At 34.8% G+C, this 19,987-nt stretch overlaps 1 long non-coding RNA gene across 1 annotated transcript in view; it reads left to right on the top strand.

Annotated features, from left to right (window-relative positions):
* The window catches only part of LOC115294543, a 47,103-nt gene that overhangs the window by 7,434 nt on the left and 19,682 nt on the right, over nt 1–19,987 (top strand). Inside the window, exon 2 of the long non-coding RNA XR_003909947.1 lies at nt 4,174–4,245. This is a non-coding gene — a long non-coding RNA (uncharacterized LOC115294543). The remainder of the gene's footprint in view (nt 1–4,173; nt 4,246–19,987) is intronic.

Raw genomic sequence — 19,987 nt, 5'->3', positions numbered from 1 at the left:
AATTTATTATAATTAATGTTATTTTGACATGGTGCAGTGTATAGATAAATTCATAACTTAAAAAAATGAATCATTGTATCATTAGCACACAAGCTAATTCCCACAAAAATTAAGTGATGGGCATCCTTTATAACAACCATCACTACCCCATTTGGGTAGTCTCTTATAAACTGTAAGGAAAAATTAAGGAAAGATATTGAACTTCCAGCTCTACTAATTGCTATCATTGCTGTAAATAAATTATTTAAGCACTTTTCACTTTTCTAACATATAAAATAACATCTACTTGACAAAGCTACTCTAAAAAAAAGTGGAATAACTCATGTAGGACTCTTGGCAAAGACTAGATCCTGAGTAAAGTTTAATCTCCATCTCATTCCTTTATAGAAATAAATTGGGTTAAATTGTCCCTTTTTTTCAGAAACTCTGTCTAGTTTTAATGTTTTATTACTGAAAATAATAACATAGAGGAGAGAGAGAAAGGGAGGATATTAGATAATAAATGAATCTTTGATTTCCCTCTGCAATGTTCCCTCAAGTATAATTCCCTAATGCAATGTAATCAAAGAAATAAAATTAACAACTTAAACTTTTGGCAATGTTATTCTGTATCCAGAAGCTTCAGGGATAAAATCACTAAGTGAAAATGGTAGTACAGAATTTTTCTTTTCTAAATAAAATAACTCAAAATTATCTCTCCGCATCCAAAATGCTCCATTGAGGAGGTGTATGTACACCATTTAAAAAATATTAAGTTATTGCTTACATACCATATTCTAATACCTACTTTATTGAATTGATTAGAGCAATTTAAATTGCCTACGGCTTACTAGGCCTAGTGCATTTTCTTAATGTTTATCCTAGGACTCTTGCCTCGGCTTTTGTTCTTGCTAGCAATCTCATAAGTGGCTATCACACTTAGAACACTAGCGTGAAGTCTGAGAAGTACCAGTGTTCCAACACTTGGAGAGATCCAGCATTACAGAACATCCCAGGAATATCCACAAATACCATATTTTTTGCACTTGGCAGTATAGAATGTAAGAACCATGCCTACCAAAACTAATACATCTGCATATCAATGTGGATATCTTATTTAAACCAAATTTTTTTCTGAAACAAGTTTCCTCCTAGGTGTTTCTGGCTTATTGAAAGAAGACAAAAAAATTAAAAATTACTTTTATTTTCTGTTTTATGATTTTCCTTAATCTAACCTTATGCAATGTAGCCATTTACTTACACAGACTTTAAGGTATGCAATAGACAAAATCTGGATTTGGTTATTTATTTGACAAACAACTGTACTATATAGATATCACTTAACCTCAAGTGCTAGTTCACTTAATCATAAATTGCCAATTTGTAATTATTGATGTTAGTGTAATTATCTAATATTAAATTAATAAATATAAATTAAATTATTAAATAGAAATATTAAATATATTGAATAAAAATAAGATATAAAAATAAATATTAGATATGTTAAATAAAGCTTTGCAATGTGTGGGAGTATTTATATATAGATATCATTAATAACAATGTTAAACATGCAGCAATATGCTATTTGCTAACATAAATATATAATAACTATGACCTGTCAGTTTCTGAAGCAAAATATTGAAATTCTGTCTAATCATGGTTGAAGAACTAACAGCAAATAATAAATCTAGCCAAAGACTTGGAATGCGAAATATATATCAAACCAAACTAGCATAGACTGAATGTAGTTTAAAAGAAGGTACAAGGCATGAAAGGACAAAGTTATTAGAACCAAGAACCACAGTGAGAATGTGACCAACAACAAAACTGAAAATGTAGAGAGCTGTTCTCCTCTGATAAACGTTGACTTTCCCAATTTACCTGAAAAAGGGAGTAAAGTTAATAGTAAAAGTAGGACAGAAGTGCGTTTCTGCTGTGTGAAAATAGAAAGCATGTAAAACTATATACTCAAAAAGTAGATTAATACAGTATGTTCTTCTTAATAAAAATCAATCTGTTTATCAAATGCAAATTTTGGTGTGCTGTTGAGTAATAGGAGAGAATGACAATACAGGGCATCCTTAAAAAGACATGTTTGAACCTACTAGTTGGGATGAACACCAGCAGGACAGTAAGGGCATACTCACCTTGAGAAAGAACTCATGAATACTGATTTCATCTGTTGCTAATGGAACATCGTTTCCACTGTGATCTGTGTATTCCTGTATGCAGACCCTGACCACTTTGCGCAGGAATCTAGACTCAAAGAGTAGACGATTGCTGAGGCAAGCAGATGCTTAGATGCCTACCAGTAATCTCCATCTCCTGATGTTCGGGTTTTCGTCTTGGTTTCTCTCTTTCTCGCTTAGATTCACTCATTCCCTCTTCCTGGTGGAAGCCAATTGTCATATCTCTGGATAGCCAGCCGCCATATCATGAAATAGCCCTGTGCAGATGTCCAGGTAGCGAGAGAGACTAGAGCCAGCCAACAGTTATGAGAGTGAGTGTAGATGCAGACAGTTTCCTTCCAGTTGAGCTTTTAGATATGTCCACAGCCCCTGCCAATGGTGTAACTATAATATCCTAAAAGACTTTGAGCCAGAGGAAACTAAGTGACACCTGATTCTTGTCTCTCAGAAACCATGGGATAACAAATGTTTGCTGCCTTAAACTGTTAAGGGGTGAGATCACTTAAAAAAAAATTAATGCAGCAGTAGATAACTAAAGCAACCATCAACTGAAGCAAATGTATTTTTGATGCATCAATCCAGAGCTAGAAAGGAGAAATTCTGCTACTTAGTATTCTAAGTATTTACACCATAGCTCTCTGGAAAATAGCGAGTAGTAGTTGTGAAGACATGGACCGTTGTCCAAGCACTGACCTAACATCATTATAGGACCAGGAGCGGCGCATGAAGAAAAGTAGTGATGCAAAAATAAGCAACAAGCAACCTCTACTGGAGGGTGGAAAGGAAGAGTTTCAGCCACCAGAGGATGACGGCACACATCACTCTCTGAGAACATACCTTGATATGCAAGAAGCATTATGAACCTCATTGGCTATCCTTACAAATCTAGGCTATTAAAAAAAATGTTAATGTTTATTTATTTCTGAGACAGAGAAACACAGTGTGAATGGGGGAGACACAGAATCCAAAGAGGGCTCCAGGCTCTGAGCTGTCAGTACAGAGCCCAACAAGGGGCTTGAACCCACAAACAACGAGATCATGACCTGAGATGAAGTAAAATGTTCAACCGAGCCACCAAGCGCCCCACAAATCTAGGCTTTTAAATGTATTATTAGTCCTAAATAATATTACCCAACAGAATGTAAAACACAATGCTAAAAAATTGTATCCCTCTAAACTTAATTTTCTCTTGGTGACTTAAAAAAAAAGCCAATTACAATTTGACTATTTTTTAAAAACATTGTTTAATGTTTTTATTTTTGAGAGACAGCGAGGGACAGAGGACAAGTTTGGGGAGGGGGACCACAGAGAGAGAGGGAGATACAGAATCTGAAGCAGGCTCCAGGCTCTGAGCTATCAGCATGGAGCCTGATGCAGGGCTCCAACTCAAGGAACCAGGGGATCATGACCTGAGCTGAAGTCAGATGCTTAACTGACTGAGCCACTATTTAATTTGACTATTTAAATGTAATGTTAGTGCATATAAGCATATCAATCCAAGTGCAAAAAGTGAATTAATTTAATAATCTTTACTTGAACCATACTTCTGTTATTAATATCCTTTTACCATTTACCACTATATTTAGCTTTGTTTTGAAAAACATTCCTTTGTATTGTCCCTGTTGAAAAATAAAAGAAAAATAGTATCAAGAAGGAAGTTTTTAAAGTCTACACAGCTACTGTCACAGAAATACAAATTATCAGTGTTGGAAAGGAATTTCTACAGGACATTTTTGGCAAGAAACAGTCTGGAGATGGTGAAGAATAATTTAGCATAGTGCAAACAATCCTGCTGTTGGTCACTTCTCAGTGGGCAATCCATTTCATCGTTAGGATGCTTAGATTTCTCACCATTAGAATAATCTTTGTAATGTTTAGTTGGAAACTGTTTCTGTATAACTTCCTTAGTTTTCTCACAAGAGTAATTCATACTAAGTCTAGCCCCTTTATTTTGGGCTTCAAATATTTTAAGATAACACTTGTTTTGCATATTTTTTTCTTCAAGAGAAATTGGAATTCCAGGACCTGAGAACAATATTGTTTTCCAGAGTGGGTGACCACTGGAGATTTATCAAAGGTTAGCATTGTTTAATGATCACATCATGTTCTTAATAACAAAGTGTGAGTTCCAATTAGATAGGCTATGTTTCTTAGTATGTGTTGGCTCATATTTTTCCTGTCAAGTAAATGTCCCACGTCTGTTTTATATAAATCACTATCGAGATAATTTACGGTGTCTTGAGCAGGATGGTTTGTTTAAAAACAAATTAACACATACCCTTAATACATAACATTGCTGTAGATTCACATCAATATTAAACTATCTGAGATTATGTTCATCTGTATTCAGTTGATCCCAAGGAAACATCTTCCAAAGCTTTCAGCCACTGATACTGCCATTCAAATTATGGTTTAAAATCTTGGGCAACCTATTTGTCAAGGGACATTTCAGAGACTATAAATGCAGTCTTTTCTAATAATGTTCTAAAAATTATTTCTATTTTTTTCTAATAATTTAGGTCTATAATTCATTCAAATTTGAATTTGCTATCAACCTAATGTACTTTCGATTTAGGGCCCTTGAAACCACATGAGGTCAAGGTTAGAATCATATCCTCAGCTATACCCCACAAGCATATAAGAGATTCTTTCTTCAGGTCACTCTCTTTGGATCTCTTTGTTCATATGGAAACAAAACTAGAAGTCAAGCAGAATGAAAATAAATAGAGAATCACTAGATAGTGGTCTTGAAGGTGAATTTATGAAGTTCTAACAGCATATTAAAGAAAGGAAGCCAGCTTGAGGATCAGTGGGATTACTACATAAAGAGAGTGTAAATGAAGTTCTTTTACATAAAAGGAAAATTGAAAAAAGACTAAGTAGATTTCTCTCAATTGCCTTGCCTGAAGAAAATGTCAGGGAAATTCTTGCACTCGGGTAATTCCTTGAAATGGGCAATTAGCAATATTATACTGACTGGTGACAAGCTTTTGTCAGTGATTTATATTTTAACATGGATTAATCATTGATGTACTAAGTATGTCCAAAACGCTCTTATTAAATCATCAACTCCTTTTCGAAGATGTGTAATTCATATTATCTGGTACTTGCTATCAGATTTTACAAGCAGAAGACAGTCATTTAGATTGTTTTATTCCATCTCTGAGATGAAATGCCATAGATGATGTGATCTCATTCCAAGATGAAAAGGTAGTGCAGGAGAAATGGTGAATGTCATTTCATTTAGAAATTACAAATAAATGTCATCTTTTGTTATGAATCATATGATTATTTCTTGACTCTCCAGTCATGTACTTCATATCCAAGACTGTCATACTTACAAGTAAACAGAAATAAATGTCAAAATCTTAGTTCTCCAAATGTTCCTTACAGAATCTATGTTCATTTGTATGCTTTCTAGGAAAATTACATATAAGATTATCAATAAAAATGATCAGTGTGATAACAGACACCTGGGTGGCTCAGTGGGTTAAGTGTCTGACTTTGGCTAAGGTCATGATCTCATTGTTCATGAGTTTGAGCCCCACATCAGGCTCTATGCTGACAGCTCAGAGCCTGGAGCCCACTTCGGATTCTGTGGCTCCCTCCCTCTCTGTGTCCCATTCCTGCTTATTTCTCTCTTTAGAAAATAAATAAACATTAATTAAAAAATATGATCAGTGTTATAAATGGACACGAATGTGTACTGAATATTCTGTTTGAGGGACAATTCTAATGGATCTCTTGCAGTTCTGAAGATCTGGTGAGCCAGCATTGACAGTCTGTGTTCCAGAATATTTATTTCAAGGATGTTTGTATAGCAAATAACCTTGGAACATAGATATATTATCTCCTCTGGAGCAGAGGGCATATTTTTGTTTCCTGATCAGGATAATAAAAGTAATGCCTATCTCTTCTGAAACATTGGGCAGGTTTGCGTATAGCCCCCTTCTCAGTTGGAGTTTCCTGAACTTGGGGCCCCTTGACTGTGGCTTAATCCCATCGTGTGGATAACATTCAGCTAGGGCACTTAACATTGCCCCAAGTGAATTGAGAGCTGGGGCAAGGGGGGTGATCTGAACATGAAACTCATGCTTTCTATGAGTAATCATATTCATTGTCCTTGACCCTGGCGCCTTGAATTTCTCACTAACCCTTTGAAACTGGGAAGCTAACATGTTAGCTTACAAATAGGATAAACCTCAAACCCTTCACAGTTTTTGACAAATCCTTCTTGTAAAGATTTGTGTTATGTAACATTTTCTTTATGTCTTAGTTTATACTTTATGAACAAGATTCTATAATAGGAGGGATTGTGGTTCAGTTTTCTACTTTTCACCATGATACTATAGCATTCAGTAGTCATGACCAAACTTTTGTATTTACTAAGATCTTAAGCTTTTCATCTTTCTGAAACATGTCATTTTGTTATATTAAAACTTCCTAGTACTTTATAGCTGGAAAAAAGTTTTCCATAAGATATCTAATTTAGTCTTTCTACCAAACTTGAGAAATATTATCACAAACAAGGTTTTGATAAGAAAACAAATGAGACTTAAAAATGTAGAAACAACATAGTCAGGGATAGAGAGATAAAAAATGGCATTGTCTGACATCATGTGCCTTGCCTTTACTCTATATTGCCTTTTTAAAAAATTTTATAGCTCTATTTTTCTATTATATATATATATAAAGAAATTGCCTAATATATAGCACTATAGAGTGAGTCATGAGCCCTCACATAACCTACAGGATATGCTGGAATTATTTAGCACTATTATTAGAGGCACAATGCTATTTCTGGAAATACCTGGTAGTTATGACACTAATAGGCATTATTAAAAAATAAAAAATAATAATTTTCTTTAAACAATAAACAGTAATAATGTTATAATAACATTTAGTATATGTTGATATAAGTGACAGTTAAAACACTATATCTTAAAACTGGTGTGATGTAAATAAAATAGTAGATGGAAATAATTTATCTTTAAATGTAAAATTTAGAAAATATTAAAAGATTGAAGGTAAAAGATCCCAAAGTTAAAAGAAATAACCCTTAGACTATAGAAAAATCAGTAAATTATTGGGGAAGAAATAAAGAAAATAGAAGAAAATAAAATATGAAGATAAAAAAACAATAATAAAAATGAGTTAGAGGAAGGGAAAGAAAAAATAAGTTTGACTCTTTGACCGGATTAATAATATCTTTAACATTTCAAGACAAATTGAAAAATAAAATACAGCTAAGATGAATAATTTTGAGAATACAAAATATGACAGCAGATTGAATAGATGTTAAGTAGAAATACCTATTGAAAATAGATAAATAAGTAATTTCCAATAATGTACACATGGACAAAACTTTTTAAATTACACATAGAACCTGAATTTCCTTATCAATACTAACCAAATTGAATCAGCCATTTCAATAGGTGTCACTGAAAAATTCATATACTCAGTCAATTTTATGAAATGATCAGGAAGAAGATAATTCCAAACCTATAACATTATTCTACCATACAGAAAAGAGGAAAAGCTTGCCACCTCACTTTTTAATTCTGGTATGATTTTTATCTTGCATAAATCAACAATGTTGATTACTAACATTGTTAGTAATCACATCCAAAGTAAGAGAAAGGGGGAGAGGGAAGACTTTGAAGGGATGCCATAAATCATGGCTGTCCCCTGTGATCATAAATTGTAAACTCTCCCTCATACTCCATTGGACACTTTGCCTGAGAACATATTGTCCAGAAGAACATCAGAATAATGTCAAGGAATGTACCCAAGTCATTTGGGAATATGCCTTCTGAAAAGATTCTCTACTTTGTCTTTCCAGGTGGGAAGTGATTGTGCAAGGAGTGTGGACTCACAAAATGTTGCCACACATGTAATGTCTTAATTTCTTCTCTTTCTGTATCTTAATAGGATGAACACACTGTGTCCTAGAGATTCTAGAGACAGAAGTATAGTAGAATTAGGATGTGGTTCTTAAATATATATTCAAATTAAAGTGCTTTCTCTCACATCCAAAATTTGAGGCTCAACAATAATAGGAATGTTGGCAGGAGGATTTTGTAGCAATAGAGTACTTCCCGTGACTGAACAGTGTGCATCCATGAGTCTAACAGAAGTCAAACAAAATGAATTACCCTTTCCTATTCAACTATAAGCCTTGCATGTGTTTCTTCCTATATTTACTTACAACTCCTGATATTCCACCCTAGAATATTTCCCATTTGCTGATTATTCTACACAGGCTACAGTGACTAGGTTTTTCTTCTTAAACCATAACCTTCCTGTTATTTTGTTCTGAAATCTGCTCTAAGGTTTCCTGTTTCTGTCTTCCATTCTCATGGATCTTTGAAATTCTACACACACACACACACACACACACACACACACACACACACACACATCTATGTATGCATATATGTGTGTATATATATGCATATATACATATATGTATGCACATATGTGTGCATAGGGGTGGAGTTTACAGTACTTCTTTTAGTCTTCATATCTGGTATTTACTCATTTAAAATATGTGTTTTCTTTAAGAGTTAAGGTTTTGTTTGACCCACTTCTATGTTGATATCACTTTTACTTTCCCATAGAAGAGCTACTCTGATTGGTCAGATAACCAGGTGCAAGGACCTTACTCCAAGCTGAAGACTCACTTAGATTAGTAACTCCAACTCTTCTGGGCTTAGACTGTGGGTATCTGCATACGTAATTAACATAAAGAGCTCCTATTTATTAAAGAGCTAGACATTAAGACACGGAGCATTGTATAAAGTCCCTTATACTCTCTCTCTCTCACACACAAACACACACACACACACACACACACACAAACTGTATTAAAGCATTATTTGCCTCCCTTACCCATTGAACTGAGGCTCCAAGAAGTGAAGTAACATGAACGTGTTAAATTGCTTGTAAGTAGAGTCAGTATTTGATCTCCGATTTGCGTGATTTTAAATCATTTATCACTTATAACAATCTTCATTAATTTTCCCTGTTTTCGTCCACAAATTATATACAGTTACATACATCTTTTATTTTTCTATTTAAATATGGCACAGTCAATTCGTTTTAGATACCTATGTTTAGGTAGTTTTCAGAGTGTTGCCATGCGAAAAACATCTGGTTACGGATAGAAAAGACTTTTTAAATTATACAAAAACTCTTCTGTGTGATGATTTCATTGGCAGTAAACTACTTTTTGTTCCAAACTGTTCTGAAAGCAGTAAAAACATTTACTCACAATCAAATCAAATACATTTCTAATATCACCACTACTATGCTATTTTAATTGAGAAATCGATGTGATTTAAACACGTCTAATCCATCTCAGACCACTTTATTTTTTATTATGACTTAACCATATTAAAAAATCACATAATGTTACTCTCATTATCTATCTATCTTCTTTGACCTTGTCTCTAAAAGAAATTAAGCTGAGCAAATTCAGCATCGATTCCTTATAGAAGCTTCTGCAGAGAAAACTGAGTCAGGAATATCAGGTATAGTCTCAACAAATCAGAAAATTAGATGAGAAAAGCTAAAACAAGGGATGTTTTTCTCTCCCCATTGGACATCTTACATTGGGCAGAGTTACAGTCAAAACTTGGAGCTATCAGCACTCATCCAGATTTCAAGATTCTTTTCTGGCTCATTAGGGCCATTAAATTAACTACAGATCTGCCTCAATTTAAGATGAAGTTATCCTAATAAACCCATCATAAGTTGAGAATACCCTAAATGGAAAATACATTTAGAACATCAATCAAATCACATAGCTTAGCCTTGCCAAACTTTGGCATGATCTGGACACTTACATCAGCCCACAGTCTGGCAAAAATCATCTAACTTAAATCCTATTTTATATTAAAGTGTTGACTATCTCATGTATTTTGCCTCATACTGTACTGAAAGTGAGAAGCAGAATGATTTTATGGGTACAGATGGTTGTAAGCACACCGGTCGCCTACCATCCTGATCAGGTGGCTGACTGGAGGCAACGCTGGCTTCCACTGCCCAGCATCACGAGGTAGGATTGGGTTACAATCACTAGCCTGGGGAAAGATCCAAACTCAATATTTGCTATACGATTTCTACTAAATACATATCATTTTTGCTCTTGCACCACTGCAAAGTCGAAAAACCATTATGTCCAACCATGGTTAAGTCGAGAACAATCTATTCTCTTATTACCCCCACTACATTTCCATAGTGCAATTATAGAAACTAAATGTGTGGATTTTTTTTCTGTTTTCTGCTTAGCAATTGTGCAAAAGTTGGGTACATTCATACTTTTATTTTGCAATGAGGTAACAGCGGTTGATTTTAAATGTACTTTTTGAGATTATCTATAAAGCCAATTATTTTTATAGCTTCTGGAGAGATGGATGAATGAAAACTGTCTAAAGGCATCTTCTAAATGGTTACACAAAGATACTTGCAGAAAATTTCCAAGCTTATGTTCTATGGTGGTTTTTATTTCTCAATATTTCTTCTTACATCAGGTTTCAATGATGGATATTTGGAAACAAAAGTTTTGAAACAGCATTCTGGTGTTCTCTTTAATATAGGAGTTTAGAAGATCCATTTAATAGTTTTCTTTATGGGTGTCACCCATAACTATTTGCTGAGGAAATACTATCTGCTGATAAGTATTCCTTTGGTCTACATCTGTGATATGGTTGAATAGCAGTCTATTCAGGGAGAAGTAATGGTTAGACTTCAACTCTCATAAGAGGATTCAATCATTCATGCAACAAATATCTATTGAGTGTCGACCATATGCCAAACACACCATTCAGGCCTCTTAGATTATATCAATAAATAAAGAAAATAAACACTTGTCCTAGTGAAGCATATCAGTAGGGATGCAGAAAGATAAAACAAATGTCTGGCAACTATCTTGCAACACAAAACACTCATCTACAGGTATTTCTAAAAGTTTATATCCTCGAGAACACAGCAACACAATATTTATCAAAAGGATGATTTTATTAGTTTTTTCTAGGGTTCCTGTAACAAATTACTAAAAACTGGGTGACATATACAACAGAATTGTATTGTCCCACAGTTGTGAAGACTAGAAGGACTAGATCAAGGTGTTAGCAAAATTGATTTTTAGACTTGTAGAAACATCAACTCATCTGCCTTCATCATCACATGGCGTTCTCTCTGTGTCTCCTCAAATTGTCTTTCCTCTATGTATTTCCATGTCCGTGTCCAAATTTTCCCTTCTCAGTATACCAGTCACATTGAATTAGGGCCCACCCTAATGATATCATTTTCACTTGACTATATCTGCAATGACCCTGTTTCAAGTTCACATTTTGAGATACTAAGTTTTAAGACTTTAATATATGAATTTTCAGGAACACAATGAACTCACAGTAATGTTTATAGAAGACGGGATAAATAAAGATGGAGTCAAACCACAGGCTTGTGTACTTGAGCCACAGCCCGTGCAAGGTTGACATCCTCCACATTCCAGCCATAAAAACATTTCAGCCATAAAAACAATTTTTCTTAGAATGTATTTTGACTCTATGGCATTATTCCTCAGGGAGGGAATTTGAGACACAAATATACAAATCCTTGTCATATTTACTACAAAGAGTTTATGGATTAGTTACTAATTATACAATGGTATCTACCATTGTGCATTGATGGATATCAAAATCCACCTAAGACACTCATTAGAAGTCTCACTGTTAAGGATATTTATAATCTTGAGATAAATACTTGATAGTATTTTTTTGTTTTACTTGTGGAAAATTTAATTCAGATGACCAATGGTGATTTTGTCCTTTATTGGATTTTGGAAAGTGTAATTATTAATTGATCTGAGTCTGAGCTATTTTACAGCAATATATGAGCCACTTATTAAAATGTCTGTCTGTATTTCTCTATTCTATTATGTCTCCTTTCATTGATCCATATTTGTCTAACTACTTTTTGTCTTGATCTAGTGCATGAATTTTTTATACTGCTTATACTCTTCTGAGAAAAAGCAAGGTTTGTAAATAATATAATTATTATTAATATTTTATAAATAAAATAATTGAACCTATATTATATTAGTAATAGATCGTCGTTTTATTCAGTAAACATAAACAAACTTATCTTCTGTTTGTAAATTTGGCCCATTTTCAAAACTTTCACACCTCTTTGTATTCTACAATTTTTTTTTCTATTTTAAGTGAGTTTTCATTCGTCGCTGAAATATTCAGTTTCTGTTCCAAGATTTTTTAAAGTTTATTTACTTATTTTGAAAGAGAGAGAGAGAGAGAAAGTGTGCACACACATCAGTGGAGGGAGGGGCAGAGAGAGGGAGAGAGAGAAAATCCCAAGCAGACACTGCCACTCTCATAACAGAGCCCAACGCTGGGCTCCATTTCATGAACCATGAGACTGTGACTCGAGGTGAAATCAGGAGCTTAACCAACTGAGCCATCCAGGCTCTTTTGTTCTAAGTTTTTTAATGGTTTTGTTTACTATTGTTTCTGTTGAATCCAAATGGCTCTTTATTCTGGACTGTGACAATACAATATATGTGTGCCCTTCTCAATGGAAGATATCAGAGAAGCATTGGAAAATACTCCAGCACATCCAAAGAGTCATTTTTCCAACAGCTTCTACTTTATTTATATCATTTGGGACCAATGAGATTAATGCTAGTACTCCTCAAAGTCTTCATAGGCAACCACATGTGTAACTGACAAATGTTTAAATAAATCATAACAGATTATTCCTCAAAACTAGCAAGTATCAAGAAGGACACAACACATAAGAGTGAGCTTCTACTTGTGTTGGATATATCACTTTAAATTATATCAAACCAAACTGAAATGATATTATATCAATGTGCATTAAGCCTATCAGACCATTAACTAACAATAAATTCCAACAATGACAAATTCCCTAAATAACACTTCTGTTTATTTTTTTAAGTTTATTTATTTATTTCTGGGAGAAGAAGAGAGCACGAGCTGTGGAGGGTCAGAAAGAAGGGGAGAGAGAATCCCAAACAGGCTCCACACTGTCAGTACAGAGCCCCTCATGAGCTTGAAGTCACAAACTGTGAGATCATGACATGAGCCGAGATCAAGAGTTCAATGCTTAACTAACTGAGGCACCCAGGTGCCCCAATATCTCTTGTTTTAATTAACTTTTTGAAATGTGAAAGTAATACACATCTGCATGCTCATTGTAGAAATAAGAATAGAGTTGTGTCTTGGTATTTAAAATTGCACATGAATGTATATATGTGTGAACGTCTACACTTATGTATTTTTTTCTATAATATCAATTGTGCAAAACTACTGTGCCTTTTCTAGTAGCAAGATGGTGCCCTGACATTATTCCATTTCACAATATGTACTTATAACTACCACTCTCTATTTACCTGCTACATTGTTTCACTATTTTTCTATTTAAGATAGATTTGTTTTGTACAGCATCCAGTTTTGTTTGGTTTGGTTTTTGTCTTTTTAGGGTTTTGATTGTTACGTACTTAAAAGCAAAACTTATTAATGGTTCTCATTGGTCTATTTTCCCCACCCCATTCCTACTCGACATTTATAGGGTGTTTACTATTTAATATGCTTCTTTTTTGTAAATATTCTGTTTCCCTTATTTTACTCTTGCTCTTGCAAGTAATTTTCAAATGACTATGCCTTCTCCATTTCTAATAGGTGGTAGTTTTATATTTATTATCAAAATACTAAATTAAATGCTAACCATGCCTGCCAGGAAAAGATCTTTAGTAACTTCTGCTTCCTAGTCCTGAAGTAACATTCTTTCAAGTGTTAGGATAATTAGTGATTATATTTATAAGCTAAAACCATGTTTTTAATTTGCTTTCCTTTTATAATTCTTAAATTTCTGCTTAAAATATTGTCAGTTATTTAGGTTTAACTGCAAATACTTCACTTTTTGTTCACAGTTTTGCACTCTTCCTTTCATTTACCTTTTAAGATCTTTCCTGATTTATTGTTATACTAACTAACCTTTTATTTCACCTTCTTCATTATTTTCCCCCCTCAACAAGTTGTTTTCTTAGTTCTTCCATGTTTGAAGTATCTTTCTGTGTCTTTCTTGTTTAAGATATAATAAAGTACCACAGATAACTTTATTATGGAAAAGGTTCTGTGCTGAATGGGCAAAATTAACTAGAGGGACTGTGTAGGGAGGGGATGAATTACACAGGAGAAAAGACGTTATTTGGGTAAGATAATAGAAATAAATAAACTAAGACAGCATATTTAAGAAAACTGGAAAAGTCAAAAAAATGTTACCCAGAAAAAAAAAAAAGACAATGACAAGTATAACACAACACAAAACCACAACAATATTAAGAGGAGTAAGAGGGGAAAAGATAGGCAGACAGGCAGAACCACTGCACATTCTGTGGTTCCCATCTCCCCATCCTGGCGTCCACCTGGAATTGGTGAGAGAAGCCAAGAACTCAGCAGGAGTTCTCAGGTAGCACTATTTGTGGATTCCCTACTCTTGATGACCCTTCTTTTGATGGGTCTTTTGAATCTTACACTAATTGCCATTGATCTGTCACAGTTTTTTCCAGATTAAAAAAACTGAAATTCAGAAATACTTAAAAACTCTCCATATGTCATGCGGGTGAGTAGACTCTTTGGAAAGACATCATTTGATAGAAAGATAAGCATTGACTTCCACAGTGTCAGATAATGGAGTTTCAAACAGTTATTAACTTTCCACCTTTCCCTGTAGAACAAAGTCAACATTTGATGGAAAATGCCTCATCTTACCCAGTGAGATCAGTAGCTTTCTGAATAGTTGGAAGTTTGGGAAAGTACTGCAACTAAAGGAAAGTAGCGGTGTATGGTAACATCAAATAAAATGTAAAAAGCTGTTTGAAACAACTAGTTTCAAAATATGAGAGGTCTGTGGAACTGTGCCTCCAGCTGGAAGAATTGCTTGAGGAAAAATGTGGAAAGGAAGAAACTATGTTTTCTGCTCCTTTAGTTCTTTCTTCAAGGAAGGCTTAACAAGTTCAAAACTGAAACAAAGCCTTTCTTATGAGAGGATTCAATCAGGGAACATGTCACAGGTGCTTGGATGTAGTCCCCTGTTCCCACCATTCTTTCTTGAGTAAAAGTCTTTTATGGATGATACAGATTCAAGGCAAGAAGGCTCAGGACACTGTATCAAAGGCTTTAAATGTCACTACACTTCATATTAAAACTCCAAATCTTACTAGCTAAACATACAACTTTAATAGATTGCAATAAAATCTATGATCAAGAATGAATAAATAATTACTTTTATGTAGGCATGCTGCTATTTCTATTTATTAGTAACAATACATACCATATATATAGACATAAATACATATATGCATATATGTACATATACACACATACATATACATAAAATCATGTAGCTCCACACATAATTATTTATATAACTAATTGCACACACAGTTCAAGGTGTAATGTAGTTTGACAAACTGTGTGGTATGGGGCATTATTTAGGATTTGGGGGGAGAAATTGCTGATGTCTGAAAAGAAGCTAAGTTCTTTTCATTTTTACATCAAGTTACACTCATCCATGTAATGTATCTTTTCCCACCAAAGAGGGAATTAAATTATCTACAATTCAAGAAAGTTTGAGGATATGAAGAAAATTAGAGGGTGAAAGAGAAGTTCAGAGGAAGAGAATAGAAAAAGTGATTTTCATAAAAAAAAGGGGGGAAACCATGCATTTTAGTGAATGTAGTTTCTTAAAGGCCAGTATGGTGTGTTCTAGAAAGGGTGAATAGGGGTGCCTGAGTGGCTCAGTTGGTTGAGAGTCTGACTTGACTCCGGTCATGTTCTCACACCTTGGGTTCAAGCCCGGGGTCGGGCTCTGTGCTGACAGCTCAGAGCCTGGAGCCTGCTTCGGATTCTATGTCTCCCCCTCTTTCTGACCCTCCCCTGCTTGCTCTCTCTCTCTCTCTCTCTCCCAAAAAATAAATAAAACATTTAAAAAATTTAAAAAGAGTTAATAAGAATTCACTGCTTAAGTAATTAGAAATTGAAAAAGTTTGGTGACTGAGGTCTAAAATCCTAACACTAAACTGAAGTGGCAATTCTGATGGATATTGATACCAGACAAGATATTAGAAAATGCCTCAGAAGTTGATTAATATTGTACACAATGACTGAAAAGGAGAAAAGACATACCCTTCTAAAAGATTTTTGCTAACTCTCTGTACCAGGGTTTGACAATTAAAAATTAAACTTACTTTATATAAAATTCATATATAATTATTGTTTCTTTCATGTAAACAACTTCTACATGATTTTAATTTTGTGATATTGTTTCAAGTGGTATTATTTGAATTACAAAGCTCTTTAATGTATCTGTTTTACAAATATGTATTGAACATTTATTATCTATTTGGATGCCAGAACTATGTTAAGGTCTACAGAAATTAGCCACTAATTCATCATCTTTGTTAAGATTCTAATATTGCCCAGAATAGGAAAAGAACCCAGCCAATGTTCTTGAGAAGATGTTGTTTTAAAACATCTTATTTCTGTCGTAGTGCATAGTATGTTTATAGTATTAAGCCATTTTAAAAGATAGTGAGAGGATTTTCTCTCAATTGAGATACTCAGGATCTTAACTGAACTCCAGAAGCATGCCCATCGTCAAATCCATGAATGACCTCTTAATACGTCTTAAATTCCTAAATGCTTGGCAAAGAATGCTGTGTAGTCATTTTAATAAGATGATTCTAATGCCGTCAACTACTTTTCATCAGTGCTAAAATCCCAAGTAGAAGCAAAACATCGCCACAAGCATTTTGGGAGAAAAACACCTCCTTAGCTAGCTAGCTCTGTGGTTTCTAACTGAAGAAAAACATATTATTCTCTAACATTTAATTTGACCTTTTTTTTTTTTCACACTTTGTGCAGCACTGAAAAGTAGCTGGGTCTAAACATACATAGCTTTACCTGTGCCCTGCAGATCTGTTAAGAGAAAACACTACTTATTAGAAATGGAGGAGAAATTAAAAATAAGTTCTTAATGTCGAAGCCAAAATCAGTCATGCTGCGGTTAAATTAAAAAAGACACCAAACTCAGAAGAGAGAAAACCGAGGAATTATGCTGTCGGAAAAGACTCCTGTAAATGGATAGAGCAGAAACAAAAGGAAAATTTACTGGAATCAAGCTCTGGGTAGTAGGGTGGTTTGGGAGTGGGGAGGAGATGATAAGTAAAATGGAGAGTAGATACATTTTGTGAGAGGTGTAGGTGTGACAGCAAATTTGTGGATCCTGTACTTTTGTGGACATCCTTCCTTTCTATGCAGCTTTCTGCATATGAGCTGCAAGAGGCAAAACTATGAAAGTGATTGACCATTACTAATATACTCTCAAATGAGTCTGGTAGAAGAGAAGTTATTTTACCCAAAATAGCTTCAAACTAAACTATTACTAAAAATAATTTGCCGTGATCCGTCTAAAACGCAGAATACACAGAAATTTGTTATGATCCTAAGTGAAAGAATGCAGGTAACGGATATGTGTGAAATCAAACCTTTGATTCCCTTGGAAATACAACTGACCCCTTACCAAGGCAAGCATTGGGGTGCTGACCCCCTGCACAGTCAAAAATCCGTATACAACTTTGCTGCCCCCAAACTTAATAGCCAATGTTAACCCAAAGCATTATTGATAACACAACCAGCTCAGTAATACATATTTGGTACATGATATGTATTTTAGACTGTATTCTTAGAATAAAGTAAGCTAGAGAAAAGAAAATGGTATAAAGAAAACCACAAGAAAAGAAAATATATTCACAGTCCTTTACTGTATGTACAAAGAAAAATCACACATAAGTGGAACTGCTCAGTTCAAACCAGTGTTGTTCAAGGGCTGGTGTATTTCTGTCATCTAGGAACTATGAATCCTAATGGGTTTGTTCATTTTGGAATGAAAAAACCATACTGTACCTTTTGCTTTTGAATTAAGCTGCTATGATCCATGCCTGGCTTGCTTTTTTATTACTTGATTAATAGAATGGAAGCAATGCTGAAGCAAATGCACCCACCAGAGAGAATCTATAGAATTCCAAATACGTCTATTGGCAAATTTAGTAAAATTCAATAGGTTGTTGGTGAAACAACTGGTTTGGAATTCAACTTTATGAATTTGAACTATTTATGTAACTGATTAAATCCTTTCACATAAAATTCATCCAGTTGAATAACATCAGTTTCAAGGTATTGTAAAACTGACTAAGCATTACTTTGAAAGTCTTGAACATGGATTCTGTTTTCCTCCTTCATTTGGCTGTGCCATTTGGATGTGTTACACTTGATATTCTGTAAAATAAAATTGAAACATCTTTAACCATCTGGTAGTTTTGTGGATAATTTAGCATAAATCCACTTGTGGCAGTTTATTTCAGAGCGGTTCCCACTAAATACTGATCTTTAAGTATTGGAACTCCATTTTTAAGTATAAATGTGTTGTAATTATGTATCTCCAGTTGTCCGTAGGCTTTACTATAATTGTGGTAATTACAGTCAATAAAAAGATAATTTGAGACTCTATCATTATGGAACTGCTGTTGCCTACATGTGGTGGGTAAAAAACAAAAAAACAGAAAAACAAAAAAACAAATAAAAAAACCCGGTTAACCAATAGATCCCCAGTTTCTGGAGCCAGAGGGATATCTGTGAGGAATACGAAGACATGTTTTTTTTTTTTTAACGTTTTACTCAGTTTAAATTTGCTTTCTCACTGGAAGAAATCTTGCAGTGTTTATGAACCCTCATCGCCCTTTGGTAATTCTGCCAGATTGTGAACTCCTAACCCACAAAGAGCTAGCAAGGTCATTCACAATGGATAGACAGCAACCCCCTCATATGTTTACTCATATCTAGAGCAAAAACATTTAAAAGTAATGCACTGAACTGATCCTCAAAAAGACTCTGACTCCAGGGATCTCCAGCCCTGCTCCAGCCACACCCTGGAAGCTGGCTGGTCTAGCACGGCAGAAGCCTGAGGAATCATCGGTTCAGTAAAATAAACTGTTCTGCCTCTTTGCCATCGGACTGGCAAATGTTGCCCCAGAAAGCTAGGGAAACAGCAAAAGTTCCCGATAGGATGTTCTGTCTTGGTATTAATTGCCTCTGATCTGCACATGGGATTTCAGCACGGCAAAAGGTAAGGGGAGCCTACTCCTTTACCACCAGACTCTAATGGGGGGTCCTCAGGTGGCCGCTAGACGGCCCACCAATTTGGCTAAGGTTAGTAAGAATTATGAAGGCATATTGCACTTATACATCCAAGGATCCTGACAAATGAGGAAACAAATTGGCTGTCATTCTTCCTTTTGTAAACCAGACAGCGCCAGATATTAGAAACCCTACAAGAGACCCTTACCAAATTAACCATGGAGACTGGGGGAAATTGGGTAAACTCTCCTTCCCTATGCCCTTTACAGGGTAAGAAATTCCCCTTACACCAAGGAGGGCTATGCCAGGCTTTAGGGGTAGAATGGTAACTCAGCTGACCCAGGATTGAGTCAGTTACAGGACAGAGGGGGGAATGTAAGGATGCAGGTTTGAGACAATAGAAGGGCACACATTGCCCAAGGCAAGAGGGACCACCCTTGTAATACCCTTAACATTCCTAAGGGAAGGCTAGTTACACCCTATGTGAGGGTCCTGGGTCCTGGGTCTACTCTGTGATTGGTTAACACTCTAAATGTTGTAATTGGATAAACCTGCTGTCAATATTGTGTAATAATAATTGGA

Source organism: Suricata suricatta, chromosome 6, assembly GCF_006229205.1.
Source record: "Suricata suricatta isolate VVHF042 chromosome 6, meerkat_22Aug2017_6uvM2_HiC, whole genome shotgun sequence".
Classification (NCBI taxonomy): domain Eukaryota; kingdom Metazoa; phylum Chordata; class Mammalia; order Carnivora; family Herpestidae; genus Suricata; species Suricata suricatta.
This window is presented reverse-complemented; position numbering and strand designations above follow the sequence as displayed.